We start from the raw sequence: 26,123 nt of genomic DNA on the forward strand, positions 1-26,123 counted from the left end.
TGAAGAGAGATATGAAGAGAGATGAAGAGAGAGATGAAGGGAGAGATGAAGAGAGAGATGAAGAGAGAGATGAAGAGAGATGAAGGGAGATGAAGAGAGATGAAGGGAGAGATGAAGAGAGATGAAGGGAGAGATGAAGAGAGATGAAGGGAGAGATGAAGAGAGATGAAGGGAGAGATGAAGAGAGATGAAGAGAGAGATGAAGAGACTTTAGGATGCTGGTTTTGGCTGCTGTCCATCATTCCATTATCTCTCCTTCCTGTAATTCCTCAGTGCCCAAATAGAGATACTGGAGTGTAAATGAGCAAAATAAATAACAATATGGGGATGAGGTAGTTGGGTGGGCCAATTACAGATGGGCTGTGTACAGGTGCAGTGATCGGTAAGCTGCTCTGACAACTGATGCTTAAAGTTAGTGAGGGAGATAAGAGTCTCCAGCTTCAGAGATTTTTGCAGTTCGTTCCTGTCATTAGCAGCAGAGAACTGTAAGGAATGGCGGCCAAAGGAGGTGTTGGCTTTGGGGATGACCAGTGAGATATACCTGCTGAAGCGCATACTACGGGTGGGTGTTGCTATTGTGACCAATGAGCTAAGATAAGGCGGGGATTTGCCTAGAAGTGATTTATAAATTACCTGGAGCCAGTGGGTTTGGCAACGAATATGTAGTGAGGGCCAGCCAACGAGAGCGTACAGGTCACAATGGTGGGTAGTATATGGGGCTTTGGTGACAAAACGGATGGCACTGTGACAGACTACATCCAATTTGCTGAGTAGAGTGTTGGAGGCTATTTTGTAAATGACATCGCCGAAGTCAAGGATCGGTAGGATAGTCAGTTTTACGAGGCCATGTTTGGCAGCATGAGTGAAGGAGGCTTTGTTGCGACATAGGAAGTCGGTTCTAGATTTAACTTTGGATTGGAGATGCTTAATGTGAGTCTGGAAGGAGAGTTTACGGTCTAACCAGACACCTAGGTATTTGTAGTTGTCCACATATTCTAAGTCACACCCGCTGAGAGTAGTGATTCTAGTCGGGCAGGCGGGTGCAAACAGCGTTCGATTGAAGAGCATGCATTTAGTTTTACTAGTGTTTAAGAGCAGTTGGAGGCTACGGAAGGAGTGTTGTATGGCATTGAAGCTCGTTTGGAGGTTTGTTAACACAGTGTCCAATGAAGGGCCAGATGTAGCTCAGTTGGTAGATCATGGCGCTTGCAACACCAGGGTTGTGGGTTCGATTCCCACGGGGGACCAGTATGATAATGTATGCACTCACCAACTGTAAGTCGCTCTGGATAAGAGTGTCTGCTAAATAGCTAAAATGTTTTTTTTTATGTATACAAAATTGTGTCGTCTGCGTAGAGGTGGATCTGAGAATCACCAGCAGCAAGAGCGACATCATTGATATACACAGAGAATAGAGTCGGCCCGAGAACTGAACCCTGTGGCACCCCCATAGAGACTGCCAGAGGTCCAGGCAACAGGCCCTCCGATTTGACACATTGAACTCTATCTGAGAAGTAGTTGGCGAGGCAGTCATTTGAGAAACCAAGGCAATTTAGTCTGCCAATAAGAATGCGGTGATTGACAGAGTCGAAAGCCTAGGCCAGGTCAATGAAGACAGCTGCACAGTACTGTCTTTTATCAAACACGGTTATAATATTGTTTAGGACCTTGAGCGTGGCTGAGGTGCACCCATGACCAGCTCGGAAACCAGATTGCATAGCGGAGAAGGTACGGTGGGATTCGAAATGGACAGTGATCTGTTTGTTAACTTAGCTTTCAAATACTTTCGAAAGGCAGGGCAGGATTGATATTGGTCTGTAACAGTTTGGATCTAGAGTGTCACCCCCTTTGAAGAGGGGGATGACCGCGGCAGCTTTCCAATCTCTGGGGATCTCAGACGATACGAAAGAGAGGTTGAACAGGCTATAGTAATGGGGGTTGCTACAATTTCGCTCTCTCTTTCCCTCCTCTCTCGCTCTCTCGCTCTCTCTCTCTCTATCCCTCCTCTCTCTCTCGCTCTCTCTCTCTATCCCTCTCTCTCTCTCTCTCTCTCTCTCTCTCTCTCTCTCTCTCTATCCCTCCTCTCTCTCTCTATCCCTCCTCTCTCTCTCTCTCTCTCTCTCTCTCTATCCCTCCTCTCTCTCTCGCTCTCTCTCTCTCTCTCTCTCTCTCTCTCTCTCTCTCTTTCTCTTTCTCTCTCTCTCTCTCTCTCCTCTCTTAAAAGATGATCTCTGTCTTCTTTGTTCTCTCTCTCTCTGAATATCTCTTCTCAGGACAGCTGCATGAACTGCTGTGAGGAGATAAGGAGTGTGTGTGTGTGTGTGTGTGTAAAGAATAATCAGCTTAACTCTGTGAAAATGATGGGAGCAAATCAGTGAAAATGTCCTACTTCTTCAGACAATTCCCAATTTATTTCATATCGTCCATTTTGTTCCCGTAACAGTCATTATCCATTTACTACCTCCGCCTAAAAGGTTCTGAACACTTGTTCAGCAGAAGTCTATCCCCCGACGCTCAGTCAAACCTGGTACACTCATCAAACGTACGTGCGCACACGCAAACACACACACACACACAGGTTGTCTTTGGCAGCGAGTTCCAGGACATTATTCTAGCTGCTAAAATGAAGAGAAGTTATTCTACACCGGCTGTAAATTAGTTCTAGGGGACTATTTTCATTCGGGCTCTCGTTCCCGGCAGAGCCCATTTTGGAGGTGAACAGGCCTGTTTGTCTGTTGCGCACCGGTCAACATAAATCTCCCAAAATTATGGGCCCTTTCCCTTTTTTCGTGTAGCTTGAAATAAGGCTGGAAATGAATCTCCTATATGAAGACTGAACGTGTTTCTGGCCCATCAGTTAGAAGTAAAGTTGCTGGCCCTCTCACGCAATAACAAAAAACAGCTCTGGACAAGCCTGCTACTACTACTACTACTACTACTACTACTACTACTACTACTACTACTACTACTACTACTACTACTACTACTACTACTGCTACAACTACTACTACTGCTACTACTACTGCTACTACTACTACTACTGCTACTACTGTTACTACTACTACTGCTACTACTACTACTACTACTACTACTACTACTACTGCTACTACTACTACTACTACTACTACTGCTACTACTGCTGCTACTACTACTACTACTACTACTACTGCTACTACTGCTACTACTACTACTACCACTACTACCACTACTACTACTGCTACTACTACTACTACTACTACTACTACTACTACTACTGCTACTACTGCTACTACTACTACTGCTACTACTACTACTGCTACTACTACTACTACTACTGCTACTACCACTACTACTACTACTACTACTGCTACTACTACTACTACTACTACTACTACTACTACTACTGCTACTACTACTACTACCACTACTACTACTACTACTACTACTACTACTACTACTACTGCTACTACTACTACTACTGCTACTGCTACTACTACTACTACTACTACTACTACTACTACTACTACTACTACTACTACTACTACTACTACTGCTACTACTACTACTACTAGTACTGCTACTACTACTATCGCTGCTACTGCTACTGCTACTACTACTACTGATACTTCTATTACTACTGCTACTTCTACTACTGCTACTACTACTACTACTACTGCTACTACTGCTGCTACTACTACTACTACTACTGCTACTACTGCTGCTACTACTACTACTACCACTACTACTACTACTACTACTACTACTACTACTACTACTACTACTACTACTACTACTACTACTACTACTGCTACTACTACTACTGCTGCTGCTACTACTGCTACTACTACTACTGCTACCTCTACTACTGCTACTACTAATACTGCTACTACTACTACTACTGCTGCTACTACTGCTGCTGCTACTGCTACTGCTACTACTACTACTACTACTACTACTACTACTACTACTACTGCTACTTCTACTGCTACTACTACTAGTACTGCTACTACTACTATCGCTGCTACTGCTACTGCTACTACTACTACTGATACTTCTATTACTACTGCTACTTCTACTACTGCTACTACTACTTCTACTACTGCTACTTCTACTACTGCTACTACTACTGCTACTGCTGCTGCTGCTGAGAGTTAAGGAAGGGAAGAACAGATAGATCCAGTTATTAAAGAGAGCGAGAGAGAGAGAGAAAGGGGGAGAGAAGGGAAGAGAGAGAAAGTGTGTGAGAGAGAAAACAAATAAAAAGGGAGAGTTGGTAAGACTATAGGATCTGGAGTATAGGATCTGGAATATAGGATCTGGACTATAGGATCTTGACTATAGTATCTAGACTATAGGATCTGGACTGTAGGATCTAGACAATAGGATCTGGACTATATGATCTGGACTATAGGATCTAGACTGTAGGATTTAGACTATAGGGTCTAGATTATAGGATCTGTGACTCAGTTGTAAGTATAGCTGCTATGTGACCCTGACCTAATGATCCAGTTATGAGAGGTGATGAGTGAAGAAGACCTCAATCCCCTCACTCACTGCCCTCAATCCCCTCACTCCCTCCCTCTCACTGCACTCAACCCCCAAATACACTCCCTTCACACCCCCTCACTCACTCCCTTCCCACACTGCCCACAACACCTCACACCCTCCCCTCACTGCCCTCAACCCCCAAACACCCCTCCCCTCACTGCCCTCAACCCCCAAACACACTCCCTTCACACCCCCTCACTCACTCCCTTCCCACACTGCCCACACTGCCCACAACCCCTCACACCCTACCCTCACTGCCCTCAACCCCCAAACACCCTCCCCTTGCCCTTCAACCGCCACCCCTCTCTCTTCATGTCCCAGTGGTCGTTGCCACCCAACTTTATCCATCTATTTCATCTCTATTTTCTTATTATATATAGACCAACTGTGGAGGACAGCTAATTCATCTTTAATGAAGACATGCAGGACTCAAACTTAATCTCTTCTCCTTACTATGAAAAAGTTAGTTTCATCATTCACTGTCTACCTTGGAATACAATGTCTCTATTCAATGTGCCACTGAGATTGCAATGGATTTAAATGAAATCAATTTTTAGGAGGAAGGGAAATAATTTCCAGAGAATAATAGACCCCTGTCAAAAATCAACCATCCCCAATCTATCCATAGTTGTCTATTCAAGGCCAATAGTATTTGGGTTTTAGTGGAGGCCATCTCGGGACGATTTCAGTACTGTGGCGGTTTTACAGTACTGAGGCGGTTTTACAGTACTGAGGCGGTTTTACAGTGCTGAGGCGGTTTTACAGTACTGAGGCGGTTTTACAGTACTGAGGCGGTTTTACAGTGCTGAGGCGGTTTTACAGTACTGAGGCGGTTTTACAGTACTGAGGCGGTTTTACAGTACTGAGGCGGTTTTACAGTACTGAGGTGGTTTTACAGTACTTAGGCGGTTTTACAGTACTGAGGTGGTTTTACAGTACTGAGGCGGTTTTACAGTACTTAGGCGGTTTTACAGTACTGAGGTGGTTTTACAGTACTTAGGCGGTTTTACAGTACTTAGGCGGTTTTACAGTACTGAGGTGGTTTTACAGTACTTAGGCGGTTTTACAGTACTGAGGTGGTTTTACAGTACTGAGGTGGTTTTACAGTACTGAGGTGGTTTTACAGTACTGAGGTGGTTTTACAGTACTGAGGTGGTTTTACAGTACTGAGGTGGTTTTACAGTACTGAGGTGGTTTTACAGTACTGAGGTGGTTTTACAGTACTGAGGTGGTTTTACAGTACTGAGGTGGTTTTACAGTACTGAGGTGGTTTTACAGTACTGAGGTGGTTTTACAGTGCGCTGTCAGAGAGCAGCTGATGAAGCACGCTGTCAACCCCTCTACCAGTACTCTTCTTGGCTTCAACACATACAGGATACACACGTACACACACACAAATGCACAAATGCACAAACACACACACACACACACATCCTACATCTCTTCTCCTGCTTTAAAACGTAATCTACAGTACTACACACACTCTCAGACTTACTTCATGTGGGATTTACATTAGCTTTTTGCTGTAACGGAACAATATGAAGTATATTATTATATTATGTATATGATTATATTATTTTAAAAGGTTGGATTATTGTGTGGTTGCTGACATTTACTGATTGATCGGAACTAGGAACATAAGCATTTCGCTGCACCCGCCATAACACCTGCCTAAACTGTGTACGCGACCAATATTTGATTTGATTGATTTGATTTTATATTTTGTAACATCAGTTCCTAGACTCATTTAATCTGTGTCACCACCTCACGCTAACACAGGCCTCCTAAGCCAAATAGTGACATCTCAGATTTCCCTCCAGGGAATCATTTGTATTCTGTTTTCCACTGAGAATCACTTTAAAACCAGTGAAACTATGAAAACCTATTAGAAGTACAGTCTCTTGGATCTCTCCTAGCTGCCTGTTGGTGAGGTGTAACTTTCCACTCTGTCTCTCTCAGCTGTAAATCGCTCCTGTCAGAGAGGGACAGAAGGTGGGTACTTTTGGGGTCAGCTAAGGTCTTTCAGGTATAATTGTGTTTCCCTACTTAGTGTACCGTACTTAGTGAGTAAGGCTTGCCTCCTTTTATTCCCCTGAGAGTTTAGACTCTGCATACCAGGATGTCTGTCTGTCTGTGATATGAATAATTATCTAAGTATATGTTATCATCAGACACACAGCTTTTATTATAATACTCACTCAGTCATCTTTGACTAGGCTTGATTGTTATTCTTAGATTGTCTCAGGCTCCTATTATTTGAAGCACGTTGAATATCTTCGTTACAACATGTTTTTTCTCTATATCTTTGGTGTCCTTAAAGATAGTGGAATCCGAAGATGACACATTCCTCTCTCTCTCACTCTCTCTCTCACTCTCTCTCTCGCTCTCTCTCTCGCTCTCTCTCGCTCTCTCTCTCTAAACTTTGTCTTTTTGGATGGGATCCACACCTCATTTAACAGATTACATTCTCACCACTGGTGCCAGTATTCATGGTCATATGATATTGATATTCTCAAATTGTGCAAAATTCCACAAATGCCATAAGAAAAGAGACATGAAAAATGTAATACTCTTGGCAGCATCTGTGTCTGCCTTGGGAGAAGGTATGGCTACTGCTCTATCCCACTAACAATTGTCTCTCCTTCAAAATGTCTCATTACTTTTCTCATGTATCATTCCTCATCCACTGTCTGTCAGCAATCTTATGATGCTATTGTCTTACTGTCTTTAGGCTGTCTGTCTCCCTGTGGAGACAGTTTAGGACGGAAAAACAAACTGTCTGTGTTTCCACAATGAATTCTCATTAACGATAACAACCTGGTAACATTGCGGGTAACATAAAAACATTTCAGTTTTTTGGAGAATGAGAGGAGGATGCCATTCTCCATTTTACTCTGACGTCTACCATTACATCCAGCAGAGGTAAGTTAAAGTTCCCTCCCCCCTCTCTCCCCCCTCTCTCCTCCCCCTCCTCACCCCAACCCCCTGGTGTCCTATAGTGATTGGTAGCGCGTGAACAGGAAGGCTGGGGGACCAGTTGTTTTTAAATAAACTAATTCTGCTAACAGTTTTATAACCCCGACCTCGTAAAACTGGCCCAGGCTTTTGGTCAGCCCTCTGATGGCGCGAGTAAAGCACAGCAGTCCGGCCTGGAATACCCATTTGCCTTGTGGGAGCGTGTGGGTGTGTCAGCTGGTGTGTGTGTTTGTGTTTGTGTGTGTCTGATGTATGACTGCTGTGTCACGTTCCACATCAAACGCACACACACACACACACACACACACACACACACAGCATCGAAGCCCTTCCCTTTTTGTTCCCCCCGTAAAATAGGGGGAGTGTGAGAAAGAGAGAGAATGACAGAGATAGAGAGAATTAGAAAGAGAGAGAGGAGTGAGCATAGAGAGAGGGGAAAGGAGGGAGAACATAGAGAGGGAGGGAGGGAGAGCAGAGAGGGAGGGAGGGAAGAGTGAGCGAATGAAAGAGTGAGAGGGGGGAGAGCAGACCTCACACGATCAGTCAGCGCAAGTCTGTGTGAGAGAGAGAGACAGAGAGAGACAGAGACAGACAGAGAGAGAGACAGAGAGAGATACATAGAGAGAGACAGAGACATAGAGAGAGAGAGACAGAGAGAGAGACAGAGAGACAGACAGAGAGAGAGACAGAGAGAGAGACAGAGAGAGATACATAGAGAGAGACAGAGACATAGAGAGAGAGAGAGAGAGAGAGACAGAGAAACAGAGAAAAAGAGAAACAGAAACAGAGAGAGAAGGAGAGCAAGTGAAAGAGGGGACAGAGGGATTGAAAGCTATTGTAGAAGGAAGAGGAGACTTTGTTGGCTGTGTTGGATCAGCAGCAGCTGTTGGATATTCCTGTCTTCCTGTCTGCGGTGGCGGGTTGAAGGTAAGACCACCATGGAACCACCAGAGATCTGGAGGTGACCCAGGGCTCCTCTCACTCACAACTCAGGATCGGTGCACCTTCTCTGGATTTGATACTCACAATCACTGGGTGTCCTCCGCACTTTGGTTTATTGTTAAAAAATGTAATTCCATCATAACTGGCGTTTATGGGGTACATTAGCAGACTGTCATGTTCAAACTGAATGTAGGTTAATACTGTGGTTTAAAGCATTAGGGCTCCAGTTAGCTATTTCCTGCACACATAGACAGAATAACTGTGATATCATATTTTCCATCGAAAAGGTATTTTACCAGTAACCATTTCATGTTCAAACTGAATGAAGCGTAATTAGAGCATAGCATTGCTTTAGATAATGGTTGCCTTAGCTTATCATGTACTATACAGACAAATAGATCAACAGTAATGTCATACCTTCCATCAATAGGTAGACTATATATAATACAGGTATTTTTAAAGCCATTAGAGGATGGTTGAGTCATTGGTCCTGCCTGGTTGTGTCAGCTCATTGCGTAGTCATCGAGCAATAGTCATCATGTATCTCCCTGACTCCGCTGTGGTATTTCTAGCCTCTGTATGTGCCCAGGCACTGTTCTGGTTAAAAGCACACTCTGTAATTTCAACAGCCTGACCCTGCCACTTTGTTTGGTAGCTGATGGATGAGGCTGGATGCATGAACTGACAGTACATAATATGTTTTGAGACTATACATTGTTTGTTTCCAAATACTTATTACAATAAATTAAGCCCTACATTTTGGGTAATGATTTATAAGTTAAAATCTTCGAGTATCGATAGAGTTATATCAACGATTAAAATGATCAGAAATCAGAAACAGATTGAGCCTTTAAGGACTGTGATGATGACATACTGGTATGTGCTATCTTACAACCACAGACATGGATAGATAGTGTAAAACATGCAGCTATGTAATGTTGTAGGAGGTATTTTATTACTCAACATGTGTTGCTGAAGGTAGATCTATAAATCAGTGTGACTACAGGGCAGGCAGACAGACAGACACACAGACAGACAGACAGACAGAAAATGACAGAACTGGAAGGTGTTTATGTGAACATTTGTATGAGGTGGTGTGTGTGTGTGTTTATGTGTGTGCGTGTGTGTGTGTGTGTGCGTTCTGCTGGTGTGAAAAGATTGTTCTTGAATTGTTTGGAGAGGAGTAGGAGGAGAGGAGGTGTGTTTGAAGCGACACACACGTCTCCAGAAACATGTGGAGTCACCACCAGTGTGTGTCTATCCATCTATGTGGGGGATCATTCTCTCACCATTACACACCAGCGTGTGTGTGTCTATCCATCTATGTGGGGAATCGTTCTCTCACCATTACACACCAGTGTGTGTGTCTATCCATCTATGTGGGGGATCGTTCTCTCACCATTACACACCAGCGTGTGTGTCTATTTATTTGGACCGTGGTGAAACTCAGATGACCAGTTTGCTGTCTCACTGTAGCAGGAACGTGCCTTTGACTAATGAACACACGGACAGATATCCAATTTGCTCAGTTTTTTGGTTGATTCTTTCCAGTGTGTCAAATAGTTATATTTTTGCTTTCTCACAATTTGGATGGGTCTCTCTCTCTCTCTCTCTCTCTCTCTCTCTCTCTCTCTCTCTCTCTCTCTCTCTCTCTCTCTCTCTCTCTCTCTCTCTCTCTCTCTCTCTCTCTCTCTCTCTCTCTCTCTCTCTCTCTCTCTCTCTCTCTCTCTCTCTCTCTCTCTCTCTCTCTCTCTCTCTCTCTCTCTCTCTCTCTCTCTCTCTCTCTCTCTCTCTCTCTCTCTCTCTCTCTCTCTCTCTCTCTCTCTCTCCATCTCCCTCTGTCTCCATCTCTCTCTGTAGCTAGTGGTGTTTCTGAATAGCATAAATTGCAAACCTAACATTATCTTAGCTTGGCTCACATGGCTGCCTATCATTGGCTGAACACCAGCCTCAAATCCACACTGTTTGTCTTATCTCTACCAGGGGGATATATTTAGTGAGGGGCTTAGCTTTGAAGGGTCTGTGAGTGATTGTGTGTGTGTGTGTGTGTGTGTGTGCACCCCTCCTCTCCCTAAAGAATCTGCCTTTTAGTTTATTCAAAGATGGTGAAACAATGGAGGAAGGGGATGAACAGAAAGCAACGATGTGGGGAGGGAGGTAGAGATAGAGAGGGAGAGAGAGGGGTAGGGAGGGAGAGATAGAGAGGGAGAGAGAGAAAAATAGAATACCAGCAATTCACATACACGCACACGCACACACACACGTGTACATGTATGCATGTCTCCATTCTCCAGCCAAAGACCAAAAAGAGAAGTTGGCACCATGCAGGGATATTTATACACCGACAGCAATGACAACACCTGGGTCGTTCCACCAATTCGGTGCCATTTGAGAAGTCTACCTTAGTAAAAAACATTATTTTAAACATTCAGTCTTAAAGAGCACATGTTCGACTTCATAAAAAACTAGTTTCCCATACCAAAAGGTTAAATGAAAAAATTACTATAGTAAGTGCCTATTAAGTGCCAAATAAAGTAACAGGGTTGACCGTAACAGGGTTGACCGTAACAGGGTTGACGATTTCTTATTAAATCAGCCATAAATAAAATTTCTAGCCTGTCTATCTATAGGTAACAGGGTTGACATGTTATGCTCGACCCGCTCAGTTTTCGACCACAAAACACCAGAAAATGGCCAAAGAGAGTAAAACCAGCTCACCTGCTTCTACTCTATGATTTTACTTTTAGATGTTCAATGCTTCTTTTGATTTAAAATGTTTTAATCGTTTCACCATATTAAAATGAGAGTTCAGTTCACGTAACAGGGTTGACCTTAAATCGTAAATGAATCACTAATCACATGAAATAAATAATAATCTTCAGAAATTACTTTGTAAAAGCAACAAAATAATTTGGGATTTACAATGATGGTGAAACTTGGATACATTTGGGGATTAAGTGGATTAAAATCTTCTTAGAAGTGACACAGGGTTGATGGAGGGACATGTCAAAATGCTGAATTTTTTACTTTAACAAGCCTTTATTCACATTAAAAAAATGAATTCTCCATGTGGTTTACAGTTTTTTACAATCACTTTGGCACTAATTTCAGAACCTTGACGTCATTTTTCAAAACTCTAGACACAAAACTCACAACCAATGATCAAAATGCACATTTTTCAAAACTCTAACACTTTTTTCAATTGCTTGGATACAATACACATAAAACTAAGATCATTTGTTCATTTAACAAAAGTCACCTGTTCAATATGACACAACTTAACATCAAAGTACTACTATTTCAAAAGGCAATTCACACATTACATTTCAGATGAGTGTCTACTCATTTCATTACAATTATCCAACTATCAATTGATACAACTGCTCAAAATGATAAGTAACTGTTGCATTACTCTTAATGCATAGTTGTATGGAAACAGACAAACAATATTCCATGTTTAGATCATGAAAGTTTCAAAGTAACGAGATTCATTGTCACCAATTAGCGTGGAGCATGAACCAATTAGACTACATTATCTATGGATGTAATATTTCATCATCATTCTTTATCAGACACCGTTTCTATGGTCCCCTTGTAACCTTCCTTGATGAGCTCGATCAGGTCTGTAGAGCTGATGGCGTGACCTATGTCATTGTGTGGGATAATGTCAGGTTCCACCATGCTCATATGATGCAAGCATGGTTTCAGGCCCATGCACAATTGACCACCCTGTATTTACCCCCATACTCTCCTTTCCTTAACCCGATTGAGGAATTTTTCTCCACATGGAGATGGAAGGTTTATGATAGGCGCCCTCATGAACAAGTCACTCTTCTCCAGGCCATGGATGACGCATGCAATGACATCACGGCAGACCAGTGTCAGGCCTGGATTCGCCATGGCCAAAGGTTTTTTTCCAAGATGTTTGGCTAATGAAAACATCCATTGTGATGTAGATGAGAACCTGTGGCCAAAACCACAAGACAGAGTTGATGAAAATGTAGAAGTACAGTAATCACTCCTATGTTTTGCTTTTTACAGTACAAGCAAGCAAGTTGATGTTTTACAGTACTGTATTGTTTTTCATCAATATATTTCAGATTTTGTTCAATGATTCCACTGTGTCTGTGGTATTCTCTCTACTACTGCAGTACCTTTACAGGGATGTATTTACATGTAGTACCATAATGAAACATGTATCACCTATTTTGTACTACAATATTTAATGATTGTACGAACAATGACACAGTGAAACTATCGGTTGCTTGTGTGTGGGTGATCTAAATTAACGTTTCATTGGTATTTCACAATAAATTTGTATTTTGAATCAATGATTGTGCAAGTGTAAGATTTCTTTAAAGATATGAATGCACAATGCAATGTTTTGAACATTGGACAGCCTGTGTTACAAGTGATGACCGTTTTGAGTTTTGTGTCTAGAGTTTTGAAAAATGACGTCAAGGTTCTGAAATTAGTGCCAAAGTGATTGTAAAAAACTGTATATTAAAGAACACTTCATTTAATATAAAAGGCTTTTAATATTCAATATTGGTGCACAATTTCTACTTAAAATATCAAAAGGACGCAAAAGGCCCTCTTTTTGTGGAAAGACTCACCTATTGTGTAGTTAAACTTGGTGGGAATGAAAATGTGGTATGTGAAATCTTACAGTATCCCTGTCTGCCTCAGCTTAGCAAAGAAACTCCTGTTCTGCAGCCTCCAGGGGGTTGAGTTGTGTGTGTGTGTGTGTGTGTGTGTGTGTGTGTGTGTGAGAGTGTGAGTGTGAGTGTGAGTGTGAGTGTGAGTGTGAGTGTGAGTGTGTGTGTGTGTGTGTGAGTGTGAGTGTGAGTGTGAGTGTGTGTGAGTGTGAGTGTGAGTGTGTGTGTGTGTGAGTGTGTGTGTGAGTGTCGCTAGGTAGCCACCATAGCATGGGAAAACACTACAAACTAATCTCTCCTTTTTTTTCTCACTGCCTTCAGTCCAAGCCCAGTCTAAGCCCAGTCTAAGCCCTGTCTAAGCCCAGTAAGCCCAGTCTAAGCCCTGTCTAAGCCCAGTAAGCCCAGTCTAAGCCCTGTCTAAGCCCTGTTTAAGCCTTTCTAAACCCAGTCTAAGCCCAGTCTAAGCCCAGTCCAAGCCCTGTCTAAGCCCAGTCTAAGCCCTGTCTAAGCCCAGTAAGCCCAGTCTAAGCCCTGTCTAAGCCCAGTAAGCCCAGTCTAAGCCCTGTCTAAGCCCAGTCTAAGCCCTGTCTAAACCCTGTCTAAGCCCAGTCTAAGCCCTGTCTAAGCCCTGTCTAAGCCCAGTAAGCCCAGTCTAAGCCCAGTCTAAGCCCTGTCTAAGCCCTGTCTAAGCAATTGTTTTAAGATGGTCATACCAAGGACCATTTAGCTATTTGATTTAGAATTTTAAGCCCCTTAATGTATCAAAAACATATTTAAAAAAAGTTATTGGATGAAACTTTGAATTTGGCATTACTGCTATTAGCCAATAGAAACGCATTTAATAACAGATTCACTACATGGAACGACAGATAGTCCAACAGAAAATCTAAAGGAAGTTTGTTCTGAAGTGTCTGTCCCATATCTGAGAGATTATTTTTTAAAACATGTATTTATCCCCTTATTTGATCCCCTATCTCCATATATACGTCCATGTTACTTGTTTACTGATACCGGGGACCTTCAGGCTTGTGGGTGTCCTAGAGCAAAATGGTGAACACCACCGTGTTCGTGAGAGTCTCATCTTTCAATAGAGTGGTCATAATTGTAGGCCAAACCGTTCGGACGCTACAGATGTTTTTGTAAGAAGACCGATGTTCGGGATGTCTCATGTTCTGACAAACACGCTCTAGCTCTGTCACCTTTCACCGCAGATGTGGAAGGGCGATATCGGCGGATGCCGTGGATTGAGACGCAAAAAACCCCGGATATCTCTAGTTTAAACAGACAGATTTCGATGGGGATTTTTGGATTATGTTAATTAGATTTCCACGGGGGCGTGGAAATTGTAGGCTAAAGGTTTTAATAAGATCCTCAGCTTTTGGGGGTTCTACTAAGCTAACATTTGGAATTGTTTTAAGATGGTCATACCATGGACCATTTAGCTATTTGATTTAGAATTTTAGGACCCCTGTCCCGAGACAGGATTGTGTGGAGGCACAGATCTGGGGAAGGGTACCAAAACATTTCTGCAGCATTGAAGGTCCCCAAGAACACAGTGGCCTCCATCATTCTTAAATGGAAGAAGTTTGGAACCACCAAGACTCTTCCTTGAGCTGTCCGCTTGGGCCAAACTGAGCAATCGGGGGAGAAGGGCCTTGGTCAGGGAGGTGACCAAGAATCCGATGGTCACTCTGACAGAGCTCCAGAGTTCTTCTGAAGAGATGGGAGAACCTTCCAGATGGACAAATATCTCTGTGGCACTCCATCAATCAGGCCTTTATGGCAGAGTGGCCAGACGGAAGCCACTCCTCAGTAAAAAGGCACATGACAGCCCGCTTGGAGTTTGCCAAAAGTCACCTAAAGGAATCTCAGACCATGAAAAACAAGATTCTCTGGTCTGATGAAACCAAGATTGAACTCTTTGGCCTGAATGCCAAGCGTCACTTCTGGAGGAAACCTGGCACCATCCCTACGGTGAAGCATGGTGGTGGCAGCATCATGCTGTGGGGATGTTTTTCAGCGGAAGGGACTGAGAGACTAGTCAGGATCGAGGGAAAGATGAACGGAGCAAAATACATAGAGATCCTTGATGAAAACCTGCTCCAGAGCGCTCAGGACTTCAGACTGGGGCAAAGGTTCACCTTCCAACAGGACAATGACCCTAAGCACACATCCAAGACAATGCAGGAGTGGCTTCAGGACAAGTCTCTGAATGTCCTTGAGTGGCTCAGCCAGAGCACGGTCTTGAACCCGATCTAATATCTCTGGAGAGACCTGAAAATAGCTGTGCAGCGACGCTCCCCATCCAACCTGACATAGCTTGAGAGGATTTGCAGAGAAGAATGGGAGAAACTCCCCAAATACATGTGTGCCAAGCTTGTAGCGTCATACCCAAGAAGACTTGAGGCTGTAATCGCTGCCAAAGGTGCTTCAAACAAAGTACTGAGTAAAGGGTGTGAATACTTACAGTGAGGGAAAAAAGTAGTTGATCCCCTGATGATTTTGTACGTTTGCCCACTGACAAAGAAATGATCAGTCTATAATTTTAATGGTAGGTGTAGTTGAACAGTGAGAGACAGAATAACAACAAAAAACTCCAGAAAAACGCATGTCAAAAATGTTATAAATTGATTTGCATTTTAATGAGGGAAATAAGTATTTGACCCCCTCTCAATCAGAAAGATTTCTGGCTACCAGGTGTATTTTATACAGGTAACGAGCTGAGATTAGGAGCACACTCTTAAAGGGAGCTTGGTGAGAAGGTGACAACAGTTGGTGCGATTATTCGCAAATGGAAGAAACACAAAATAACGGTCAATCTCCCTCGGCCTGGGGCTCCATGCAAGATCTCACCTCGTGGAGTTGCAATGATCATGAGAACGGTGAGGAATCAGCCCAGAACTACACGGGAGGATCTTGTCAATGATCTCAAGGCAGCTGGGACCACAGTCACCAAGAAAACAATTGGTAACACACTACGACGTGAAGGACTGAAATCCTGCAGCGCCCGCAAGGTCCCCCTGCTCAAGAAAGCACATATACAGGCCCGTCTGAAGTTTGCCATGAACATCTGAATGATTCAGAGGAGAACAGGGTGAAAGTGTTGTGGTCAGATGAGACCAAAATGGAGCACTTTGGCATCAACTCAACTCGCTGTGTTTGGAGGAGGAGGAATGCTGCCTATGACCCCAAGAACACCATCCCCACCGTCAAACATGGAGGTGGAAACATTGTGCTTTGGGGGTGTTTTTCTGCTAAGGGGACAGGACAACTTCACTGCATCAAAGGGACGATGGACGGGGCCATGTACCGTCAAATCTTGGGTGAGAACCTCCTTCCCTCAGCCAGGGCATTGAAAATGGGTCGTGGATGGGTATTCCAGCATGACAATGACCCAAAACACACGGCCAAGGCAACAAAGGAGTGGCTCAAGAAGAAGCACATTAAGGTCCTGGAGTGGCCTAGCCAGTCTCCAGACCTTAATCCCATAGAAAATCTGTAGCTGAAGGTTCGAGTTGCCAAACGTCAGCCTCGAAATCTTAATGACTTGGAGAAGATCTGCAAAGAGGAGTGAGAAAAAAGCCCTCCTGAGATGTGCGCAAACCTGGTGGCCAACTACAAGAAACGTCTGACCTCTGTGATTGCCATCAAGGGTTTTGCCACCAAGTACTAAGTCATGTTTTGCAGAGGGGTCAAATACTTATTTCCCTCATTAAAATGCAAATCAATTTATAACATTTTTGACATGCGTATTTCTGGATTTTTTTGTTGTTATTCTGTCTCTCACTGTTCAAATAAACCTACCATTAAAATTATAGACTGCTCATTTCTTTGTCAGTGGGCAAACGTACAAAATCAGCAGGGGATCAAATACTTTTTTCCCTCACTGTATGTGAATGTGATATTTCAGTTTTTAATTTTTAATAAATTTTTGCTTTGTCATTATGGGGTATTGTGTGAAGATTGATAATGTTTTAGTTTTTTTAATCAATTTTAGAATAAAGCTGTAATGTAACAAAATATGGAAAAAGTCAAGGGGTCTGAATACTCTCCGAATGCACTGTATCTAGAGATATAAAGGTCAGGAAATATTTCAGTTTTTTGGACACAGATTTTACCCCTTTTTTTTGTTGCCACAAGACTACCACGACAGTTCCATTCATTTTTTAAACCGGTACCAGGTTACCTTCAGACAAGTCCCGTGACACTTGTGGGGGTTGTAGAGCAAAACGGAGAACACAATCGTGTTGGTGACAGTCTGACAAACACTACTGGACTGTAGCTCAGCCACCTTCCATCTCAGATGCGGAAGGCCGTCATAGGTGCATGTGCAGCAGATACAGTATGTTTAGTTTAAACTGACGGATTTTGACGGGGATTTTTTCATAATGCTACTTAGACTGACGTATGGGTGCATCAATAGACTCTTAAGGATTGCCTTAATAAGCTCCTCATTCCCCCCAAAAGTCCCAAAGCCTAAATAAAGAGAGATGTTTCTGGTGGTTAAACACTGAGTATACAAAACATTAAGAACCCCTGCTCTTTCCATGACATAGACTGACCAGGTGAATCCAGGTGAACACTATGATCCCGTATTGATGTCACTTGCTAAATCCACTTCAATCAGTGTAGATGAAGGGGAGGAGACAGGTTAAAAAAATGATTTTTAAGCCTTGAGAAAATTGCGACATGGATTGTGTATGTGTGCCATTCAGAGGGAGAATATTGAAGTGCCTTTGAATGGGGTATAGTAGTAGGTGCCAGGCGCACCGGTTTGTGTCAAGAACTGAAACACTGCTGGGTTTTTTTACACTCAACAGTTTCCCATGTGTATCAAGAATGGTCCACCACCCAAAGGACATCCAGCCAACTTGACACAACTGTCAGAAGCATTAGAGTCAATCTGGGCCAGCATCCCTATCGAACGCTTTTGATACTTTGTAGAGTCCATGCCCCGATGAATAGTGGCTGTTCTGCGGGCAATGTTTAGTATACTCAATATATGTACAGTGAGGGAAAAAAGTACCTCCTTCCCTCAGCCAGGGCATTGAAAATGGGTCGTGGATGGATATTCCAGCATGACAATGACCCAAAACACACGGCCAAGGCAACAAAGGAGTGGCTCAAGAAGAAGCACGTTAAGGTCCTGGAGTGGCCTAGCCAGTCTCCAGACCTTAATCCCATAGAAAATCTGTGGAGGGAGCTGAAGGTTCGAGTTGCCAAACGTCAGCCTCAAAACCTTAATGACTTGGAGAAGAACTGCAAAGAGGAGTGGGACAAAATCCCTCCTGAGATGTGTGCAAACCTGGTGGCCAACTACAAGAAACGTCTGACCTCTGTGATTGCCAACAAGGGTTTTGCCACCAAGTACTAAGTCATGTTTTGCAGAGGGGTCAAATACTTATTTCCCTCATTAAAATGCAAATCAATTTATAACATTTTTGACATGCGTTTTTCTGGATTTTTGTTGTTGTTATTCTGTCTCTCATTGTTCAAATAAACCTACCATTAAAATTATAGACTGATCATTTCTTTGTCAGTGGGCAAACGTACAAAATCAGCAGGGGATCAAATACTTTTTTCCCTCACTGTATTAAAGGGGATCTTTACCGCTAGACACTATTTGGGGTATTTTCCAGTCTCCCTACATAATTCTGAGTGATGAGAGGGTGTTTCAGACATAATTATACACTATAGCTGTATTTTTTAATTTTCGGACCGGGAGATTTCAACCAATGACGTCATTGGTTGATTGAGACTGTTGTCTGATAAAAAAATGAATAGAGTCATGTTTTGTAGCAACTATTGTGGCTTTTATGTTTCTCCAATCGCACTTTATGTTTCTCCAAATGGTTGTCCTTGTTCAATAGAGACATTGGACTTGTCTCAACGATATTCCAATCTGACAGGACATTGCAGGATATCTACGTTGACTCATTTTCTCTGAAGACTACAGCCTGACGAGAGCCATACTTCCTTGTACCCACCCTCAAAGGCAGAGTTCCAAAGGCAGGCTTTTCAAAACAGTGGCGGAACAGGTTCACTGTCTATCTGAGACTGCTAAATAATTAGCTACAATGGCTGCTTCTGATGATTCCTCTTTCCAAGAAGAGTCTGATGCCAACATTTAAAAAAATGTTATTTTACATAGGAACATACAGTCCTATTTATTTGAGCTGGAATACACTGAAGAGGAGTTGAGACTGCGAGAAAAATAATTGCCAGACCAGTAAGCAGTGGCAGCAGCCTAGACCAGCTGGACCAGGAGTAAATTACAAATGAGTAAGTTGTTTTGCTGTCGGTAGCTAGCAATATAATCTCTCTTTTAACCGAGGCAGTGTTGTTCCGTACAATTTGGTGATCGATTCGGCCATAACGGGGCTTGCTAGAACCACTACAGGCCAAGCTAGCTAGCTGTGTTGTTTGCTCTACCTAAAATGTACTGTAGTCTAACGTTATGCCTAGCTAGCCTCAGCGCCTCTCATTATGAGCAAAATGGTATAAATGTTTTGATGATGATGGCGGAGAGTAAAGGAATGACTTTGGCTTGATGACTCAAATTAGTCTTGGAGTAACTATACCTGTGTGTTGTAGCTAGCTAGCTAGCTACCATGTGTCTGTGAGATGTCTCATATTCTACACTATGCTGCTGCAGTAGGAATACAGACAGTACTCAACGATTGCCCATGAATGTCTTATAGCATTTTCAACTTTCTCTCACACACAATACCGCTTCGATACAAAGAAGATGATGACTCTCAAGAGATGTGAAAGGTCCTATAGCAACAAACTCCCATTGTATCAAAGTGACTCCGAACACCTCACTGCACCACCCAAACACACCATATGCAAGTATTCCCTTTGTAGAACTATAGTATTTATTATAAGCGTTGGTAGTATATTTTTATTCCACTGTCATACAATGCCATAACTCTTCCTGCATACTGCTGTGAAAAAACTCACCTCGGTCTCCAGAGCAAATAAACTTTGTCTTGAATACAAGTCATGTCTAATTATTTGCTATATTGACAGACGAATCTACTGTTTTATTAAAACATGTTTACTTGCCAACAAATTAGTTTAAATGATACACATTTACATTTTAGTCATTTAGCAGACGCTCTTATCCAGACCGACTTACAGTTAGCACATACATTATTTTATCGAACCCACAACCCTGGCGTTGCAAACGCCATGCTCTACCAACTGAGCTACATCCCCTGCCGGCCATTCCCTCCCCTACCCTGGACGACGCTGGGCCAGTGGCGCCGCCCCATGGGTCTCCCGGTCGCGGCCGGCTCGACAGAGCCTGGATTCGAACCAGGATCTCTAGTGGCACAGCTAGTACTGCGATGCAGTGCCTTAGACCAGCTGTGCCACTAGAGATCCTGGTTCGAATCCAGGCTCTGTCGTAGCCGGCCGTGACCGGGAGACCCATGGGGCGGCGCGCAATTGGCCCAGCGTCGTCCAGGGTAGGGGAGGGAATGGCCGGCAGGGATGTAGCTCAGTTGATAGAGCTTGGCGTTTGCAACGCCAGGGTTGTGGGTTTGATTCCCACAGGGGGTATGAAAAAAATTGTATGTAAGTCGCTCTGGATAAGAGCGTCTGCTAAATGACGTAAATGTAAATGTAAAGTTATCTACATTACATTTACATTTACGTCATTTAGCAGACGCTCTTATCCAGAGCGACTTACAAATTGGTGCATTCACCTTATAGCCAGTGGGATAACACTGTTTTTATTTTTGATGTTTTTTAATCTTTTTTTTTTTTAAATTCTTTTATATATTATTATTTTTTGGGGGGGGTAAGGGAGGGGTAGAAGGATTACTTTATCCTATCCCAGGTATTCCTTAAAGAGGTGGGGTTTCAAATGTCTCCGGAAGGTGGTGAGTGACTCCGCTGTCCTGGCGTCGTGAGGGAGCTTGTTCCACCATTGGGGTGCCAGAGCAGCGAACAGTTTTGACTGGGCTGAGCGGGAACTATGCTTCCGCAGAGGAAGGGGAGCCAGCAGGCCAGAGGTGGATGAACGCAATGCCCTCGTTTGGGTGTAGGGACTGATCAGAGCCTGAAGGTACGGAGGTGCCGTTCCCCTCACAGCTCCATAGGCAAGCACCATGGTCTTGTAACAGATGCGAGCTTCAACTGGAAGCCAGTGGAGTGTGCAGAGGAGGGGGGTGACGTGAGAGAACTTGGGAAGGTTGAACACCAGACGGGCTGCGGCATGCTGCGCTGATGTTGGCTGAACGGATAGCTCCCTCTTTGAAGTGAAGGGGAGAATCGATAGAATGGTATCACTTTTCAACATTCGACGACATGGCAACCCCATCAGTTGAAACTTCAGTTCCATTTCTAAATGCTCTGGCTGAAAGTGCTGGCTACAAACACAGACATTTTGATATTTCTCACACCTCCACTGGGCGGTCCTCCATGTCCTGAAATTGCTATGAAATCTGGATATTGTGGTTTGCTTACAACCAGGCAATGTAGCTGGCCCGTTTCTACCGGCGAGATGTAGAAACGTTCATAATTGCGTGTAGTGAGGAAATGCAAATTTTTTATGACATATATGATATGTTAATAACATATTAATGGACAGCGGTGAGATTTCCCTTTAATGTTTCATTCACCCAAATACCTGAGATTGAGTGCATTCTCTGTATATATTAATAGTATATCTTTGGGCTACAAGGGGCTTGTTCAGGCCCTGTTTACACTAAATTGATACGTACAACAGACACATGATGCAGGTTGGAATTTCATCTCTGAACCTAAAATATGTCTGCACGTATTACTGGTATACTGTACCTAAGGGGCCCAAAGCTGCGCATTCTGCTTCTTTATCCTCTTCAGTTTTCAATAGGGTAGATGTTGTGGCTAATATCGAGGGGCCTAGGCGATAACGCTGAGGGGGCATTGCGTTACAAGTGTGTGTGTGTGTGTGTGAGTGTGTGCCTGCGTGTGTGTGTGTGTGTGTGTTGTGTGATGGCAAGGCACATCGGGGTACAGAATGGGATGCAGAATGGGTTACAGAATGGGGTACATAATGGGGTACAGAATGGGGTATTGAATGGGGTACAGAATGGGTTACAGAATGGGGTACAGAATGGGATACAGAATGGGGTATTGAATGGGGTACAGAATGGGGTACAGAATGGGGTACAGAATGGGGTATTGAATGGGTTACAGAATGGGGTACAGAATGGGGTACAGAATGGGGTATTGAATGGGGTACAGAATGGGGTACAGAATGGGGTACAGAATGGGGTACAGAATGGGGTATTGAATGGGGTACAGAATGGGGTACAGAATGGGGTACAGAATGGGGTACAGAATGGGGTACAGAATGGGGTATTGAATGGGGTACAGAATGGGGTACAGAATGGGGTACAGAATGGGGTACAGAATGGGGTACAGAATGGGGTACTGAATGGGGTACAGAATGGGGTACAGAATGGGGTACAGAATGGGGTACAGAATGGGGTACAGCCTATTCCTGGCTACTCCGTGTGGGGCCCCTGTGAGACCCCTGAAGACTAAGAGAGACCCATTCTGTAGCTTCCCATTGCTGGTTTTAGGAAGAGAATGCAGGTGACTTTTGATAACTTATTCTTGGAGCATGCCTGTGTCCGAACCAACCTCCTACCCACGTAAGTGCATTTCCTTCAGGCTCCTGCTCACTTGAAGGGGACTTGTTTTATGTGAGAGTATGTGGATGATAGTAAAAAAGTATCTAATTCCTGGGGCTTGTATATTAAGTGTCTCAACAACCTATACCGCCTGTCACCCCCGTTCCCTCCCTTCTCTGCCCCCCTAACCCATATTATCCCCTCTTTCCCTTGATTAACCTATCCTGTCTATACATGTTTCACCTAGGTCAGCCATCTACTCCTAAAACCCTCCACCCGAACACTGGGCCAAGCCCTGGAGCTGCTGGATCATGCAGACCTGGAGTGACAGACAGACAGATCTACACAGACAGACAGACAGACAGACAGACAGACAGACAGACAGACAGACAGACAGACAGACAGACAGACCTACAGACAGACCTACAGACAGACAGACAGACAGACACTAAGAGCTGTTTGTGGTGTGCAGTACTTTCCCACAGCTAAAACAGGAGACATGTCTGACTGCTTCTCCCAATCAAATGTTTCTCTAAATGGAAAGTTGCACAGGCAGGATAACATGGTCCTCTGTAGCTCAATTGGTAGAGCATGTCGCTTGTAACGCCAGGGTAGTGGGTTCGATCCCCGGGACCACCCATACGTAAAAATGTATGCACACATGACTGTAAGTCGCTTTGGATAAAAGCGTCTGCTAAATGGCATATTATTATTATTTATAACGGATCAATCTTGGCAATGCTTAGCAACTTTCTGCAATGGAAATAAAACCCAAGTTCATTCCTTTAAAAAATTCAAATTGCAAGTGTAATTCAACATGAATGGGTCGATTGTATCGTATGGGATTGGACTGCCACTGTAGCTGTTTGGTGTAATAAGAAGGGACTGTTACAGTCCAACAGCCAACCATAACACAGATGAATAACAAGGCCAAAATCCCCAACCTACCTTGGATTTAAGAACTCTACCTGGAGTGGTAGAAAAGTTCAGACTTGATGTCCCCCAGAGTTGACATGTGTGATGAAGGGAGAGAGGTAGAGAGGGAGTGGGACTGGGGGGCGCTGGATGGAATTGATGTGTGTGTCTGAGAGAGAGAGAGAGAGAGAGAGAGAGAGAGAGAGCGAGAGAGAGAGAGAGAGAGAGAGAGAGAGAGAGAGAGAGAGAGAGAGAGAGAGAGGGGCATTCTATGCCGTCAAAAGGAACATAAAATTCGACATAACAATTAGGATCTGGCTAAAAATACTTGACTCAGTTATAGAACCCATTGCCCTTTATGGTTGTGAGGTCTGGGGTCCGCTCACCAACCAAGAATTCACAAAATGGGACAAACACCAGAATTCTGCAAAAAATATCCTCTGTGTACAACGAATAACACCAAATAATGCATGCAGAGCAGAATTAGGCAGATACCCGCTAATTATCCAAATCCAGAAAAGAGCCGTTAAATTCTATAACCACTTAAAAGGAAGCGATTCCCAAACCTTCCATAACAAAACCATCACCTACATAGAGATGAACTTGGAGAAGAGTCCCCTAAGTAAGCTGGTCCTGGGGCTCTGTTCACAAACACAAACAGACCCCACAGAGCCCCAGGACAAAAACAACACAATTAGACCCAACCAAATCATGACAAAACAAAAAGAGAATTACTTGACACATTGGAAAGAATTAACAAAAAAACTGAGCAAACTAGAATGCTATTTGGCCCTAAACAGAGAGTACACAGTGGCAGAATACCTGACCACTGTGACTGACCCAAACTTAAAGAAAGCTTTGACTATGTACAGACTCAGTGAGCATAGCCTTGCTATTGAGAAAGGCCGCCGTAGGCAGACCTGGCTCTCAAGAGAAGACAGGCTATGTGCACACTGCCCACAAAATGAGGTGGAAACTGAGCTGCACTTCCTAACCTCCTGTCAAATGTATGACCATATTAGAGACACATATTTCCCTCAGATTACGGAGTTCCACAAAGAATTCGAAAACAAACCCAATTTTGATAAACTCCCTTATCTACTGGGTAAAATACCACAGTGTGCCATCACAGCAGCAATATTTGTGACCTGTTGCCACAAGAAAAGGGCAACCAGTGAAGAACATACACCATTGTAAATACAACCCATATACTTTAACTATTTGCACATTGTTACAACACTGGATATATACATAATATAATATTTGAAATGTCTTTATTCTTTTGGAACTTCTGAGTGTAATGTTTACTGTTCATATTTATTGTTTATTTCACTTTTGTTTACTATCTACTCCACTTGCTTTGGCAATGTTAACATACGTTTCCCATGCCAATAAAGCCCATTGAATAGAGAGAGAGAGAGAGAGAGAGAGAGAGAGAGAGAGAGAGAGAGAGAGAGAGAGAGAGAGAGAGAGAGAGAGAGAGAGAGAGAGAGAGAGAGAGAATGGTTTATTACAACAATTGGAGCCATTACAAAGTATCAATAACAGCGAAGAGGGGATCGGAGGCTCCAGCTGTTGTTTGTGTACAACCAGGGTTCTATAAATCTGAGTCCAGGGCAGGTGTAGGGGAGTTTGGGGAGAGGACCACAGTCTGCCCCTTACCCCTCTCTGGCCCTCTGCCCTCAAACAATTCCCCCAATTAAGGGGACTCAAACTGACCACATACACATGCAGACTGACACACACACGCTCTCAGACACACGTGTGCCTCGCCCTAACCACTACTCAGGGATTGACGGTCCCCTTACACGTGCACACACACACACACACACACACACACACACACACACACACACATACACACACCAATAACTCAGTTATTTTATTACATAGAGAAGAAACCTAATACAAGCACAAACAGCCTCGAGCCAGACCCTTTCCTCTCCTCCAGGAATGACTTTTCATTAAAATAAATCGCTCTCCCAACAAGTTCTCTCACGACAGCTAAGCCACTGCCAGCCATACTACATATTTTCATCTGCATTCATGATTGACTTTTCTTTTCCTGAGATCCTTTGCTTTTTATTGTCCTCCTGACAAATGGCATTGGTGTTAAGAGAGTGTTGGGCAGAACAAGTGGCTGTGGGAGCTAATAGGCCTCGTAAGAGGCAAGGGGAGGTGTGTGTATGTAGAGGTGTTGTGTGTGGTGTTGGGAAAGCGGTGAGTGTGTGTGTGTGTGTGTAGCTGTGTGTGTGTGTGTGCCTGTGTGAGTGCCTGTGGGTGCATGTGTGTGAGTGAGGGCTCACTGTCTCGAGACCCTCTCAGTAACAGGAATTCAGATCAGGGACTGACCTTCTCATTAACAGGAATTCAGATCAGGGACTGACCCTCTCAGTAACAGGACTTCAGATCAGGGACTGAACCTCTCAGTAACAGGACTCCAGATCAGGGACTGACCCTCTCAGTAACAGGACTC

At 43.6% G+C, this 26,123-nt stretch overlaps 1 protein-coding gene and 1 long non-coding RNA gene across 2 annotated transcripts in view; one reads left to right on the forward strand and one right to left on the reverse strand.

The window, feature by feature from the left end:
• LOC121536589 overlaps nt 1–26,123 on the reverse strand; it is a 71,246-nt gene that overhangs the window by 16,000 nt on the left and 29,123 nt on the right. Inside the window, exon 3 of the long non-coding RNA XR_005994883.2 lies at nt 23,681–23,816. This is a non-coding gene — a long non-coding RNA (uncharacterized LOC121536589). The remainder of the gene's footprint in view (nt 1–23,680; nt 23,817–26,123) is intronic.
• LOC121536586 (norrin) overlaps nt 8,258–26,123 on the forward strand; it is a 30,431-nt gene continuing 12,565 nt past the window's right edge. The window contains exon 1 of the mRNA XM_041843986.2: nt 8,258–8,430. The gene's annotated coding sequence lies outside the window, so the exon portion shown is untranslated. The remainder of the gene's footprint in view (nt 8,431–26,123) is intronic.

This window comes from Coregonus clupeaformis, chromosome 37, assembly GCF_020615455.1.
Source record: "Coregonus clupeaformis isolate EN_2021a chromosome 37, ASM2061545v1, whole genome shotgun sequence".
In the NCBI taxonomy this organism is placed as follows: Eukaryota; Metazoa; Chordata; class Actinopteri; order Salmoniformes; family Salmonidae; genus Coregonus; species Coregonus clupeaformis.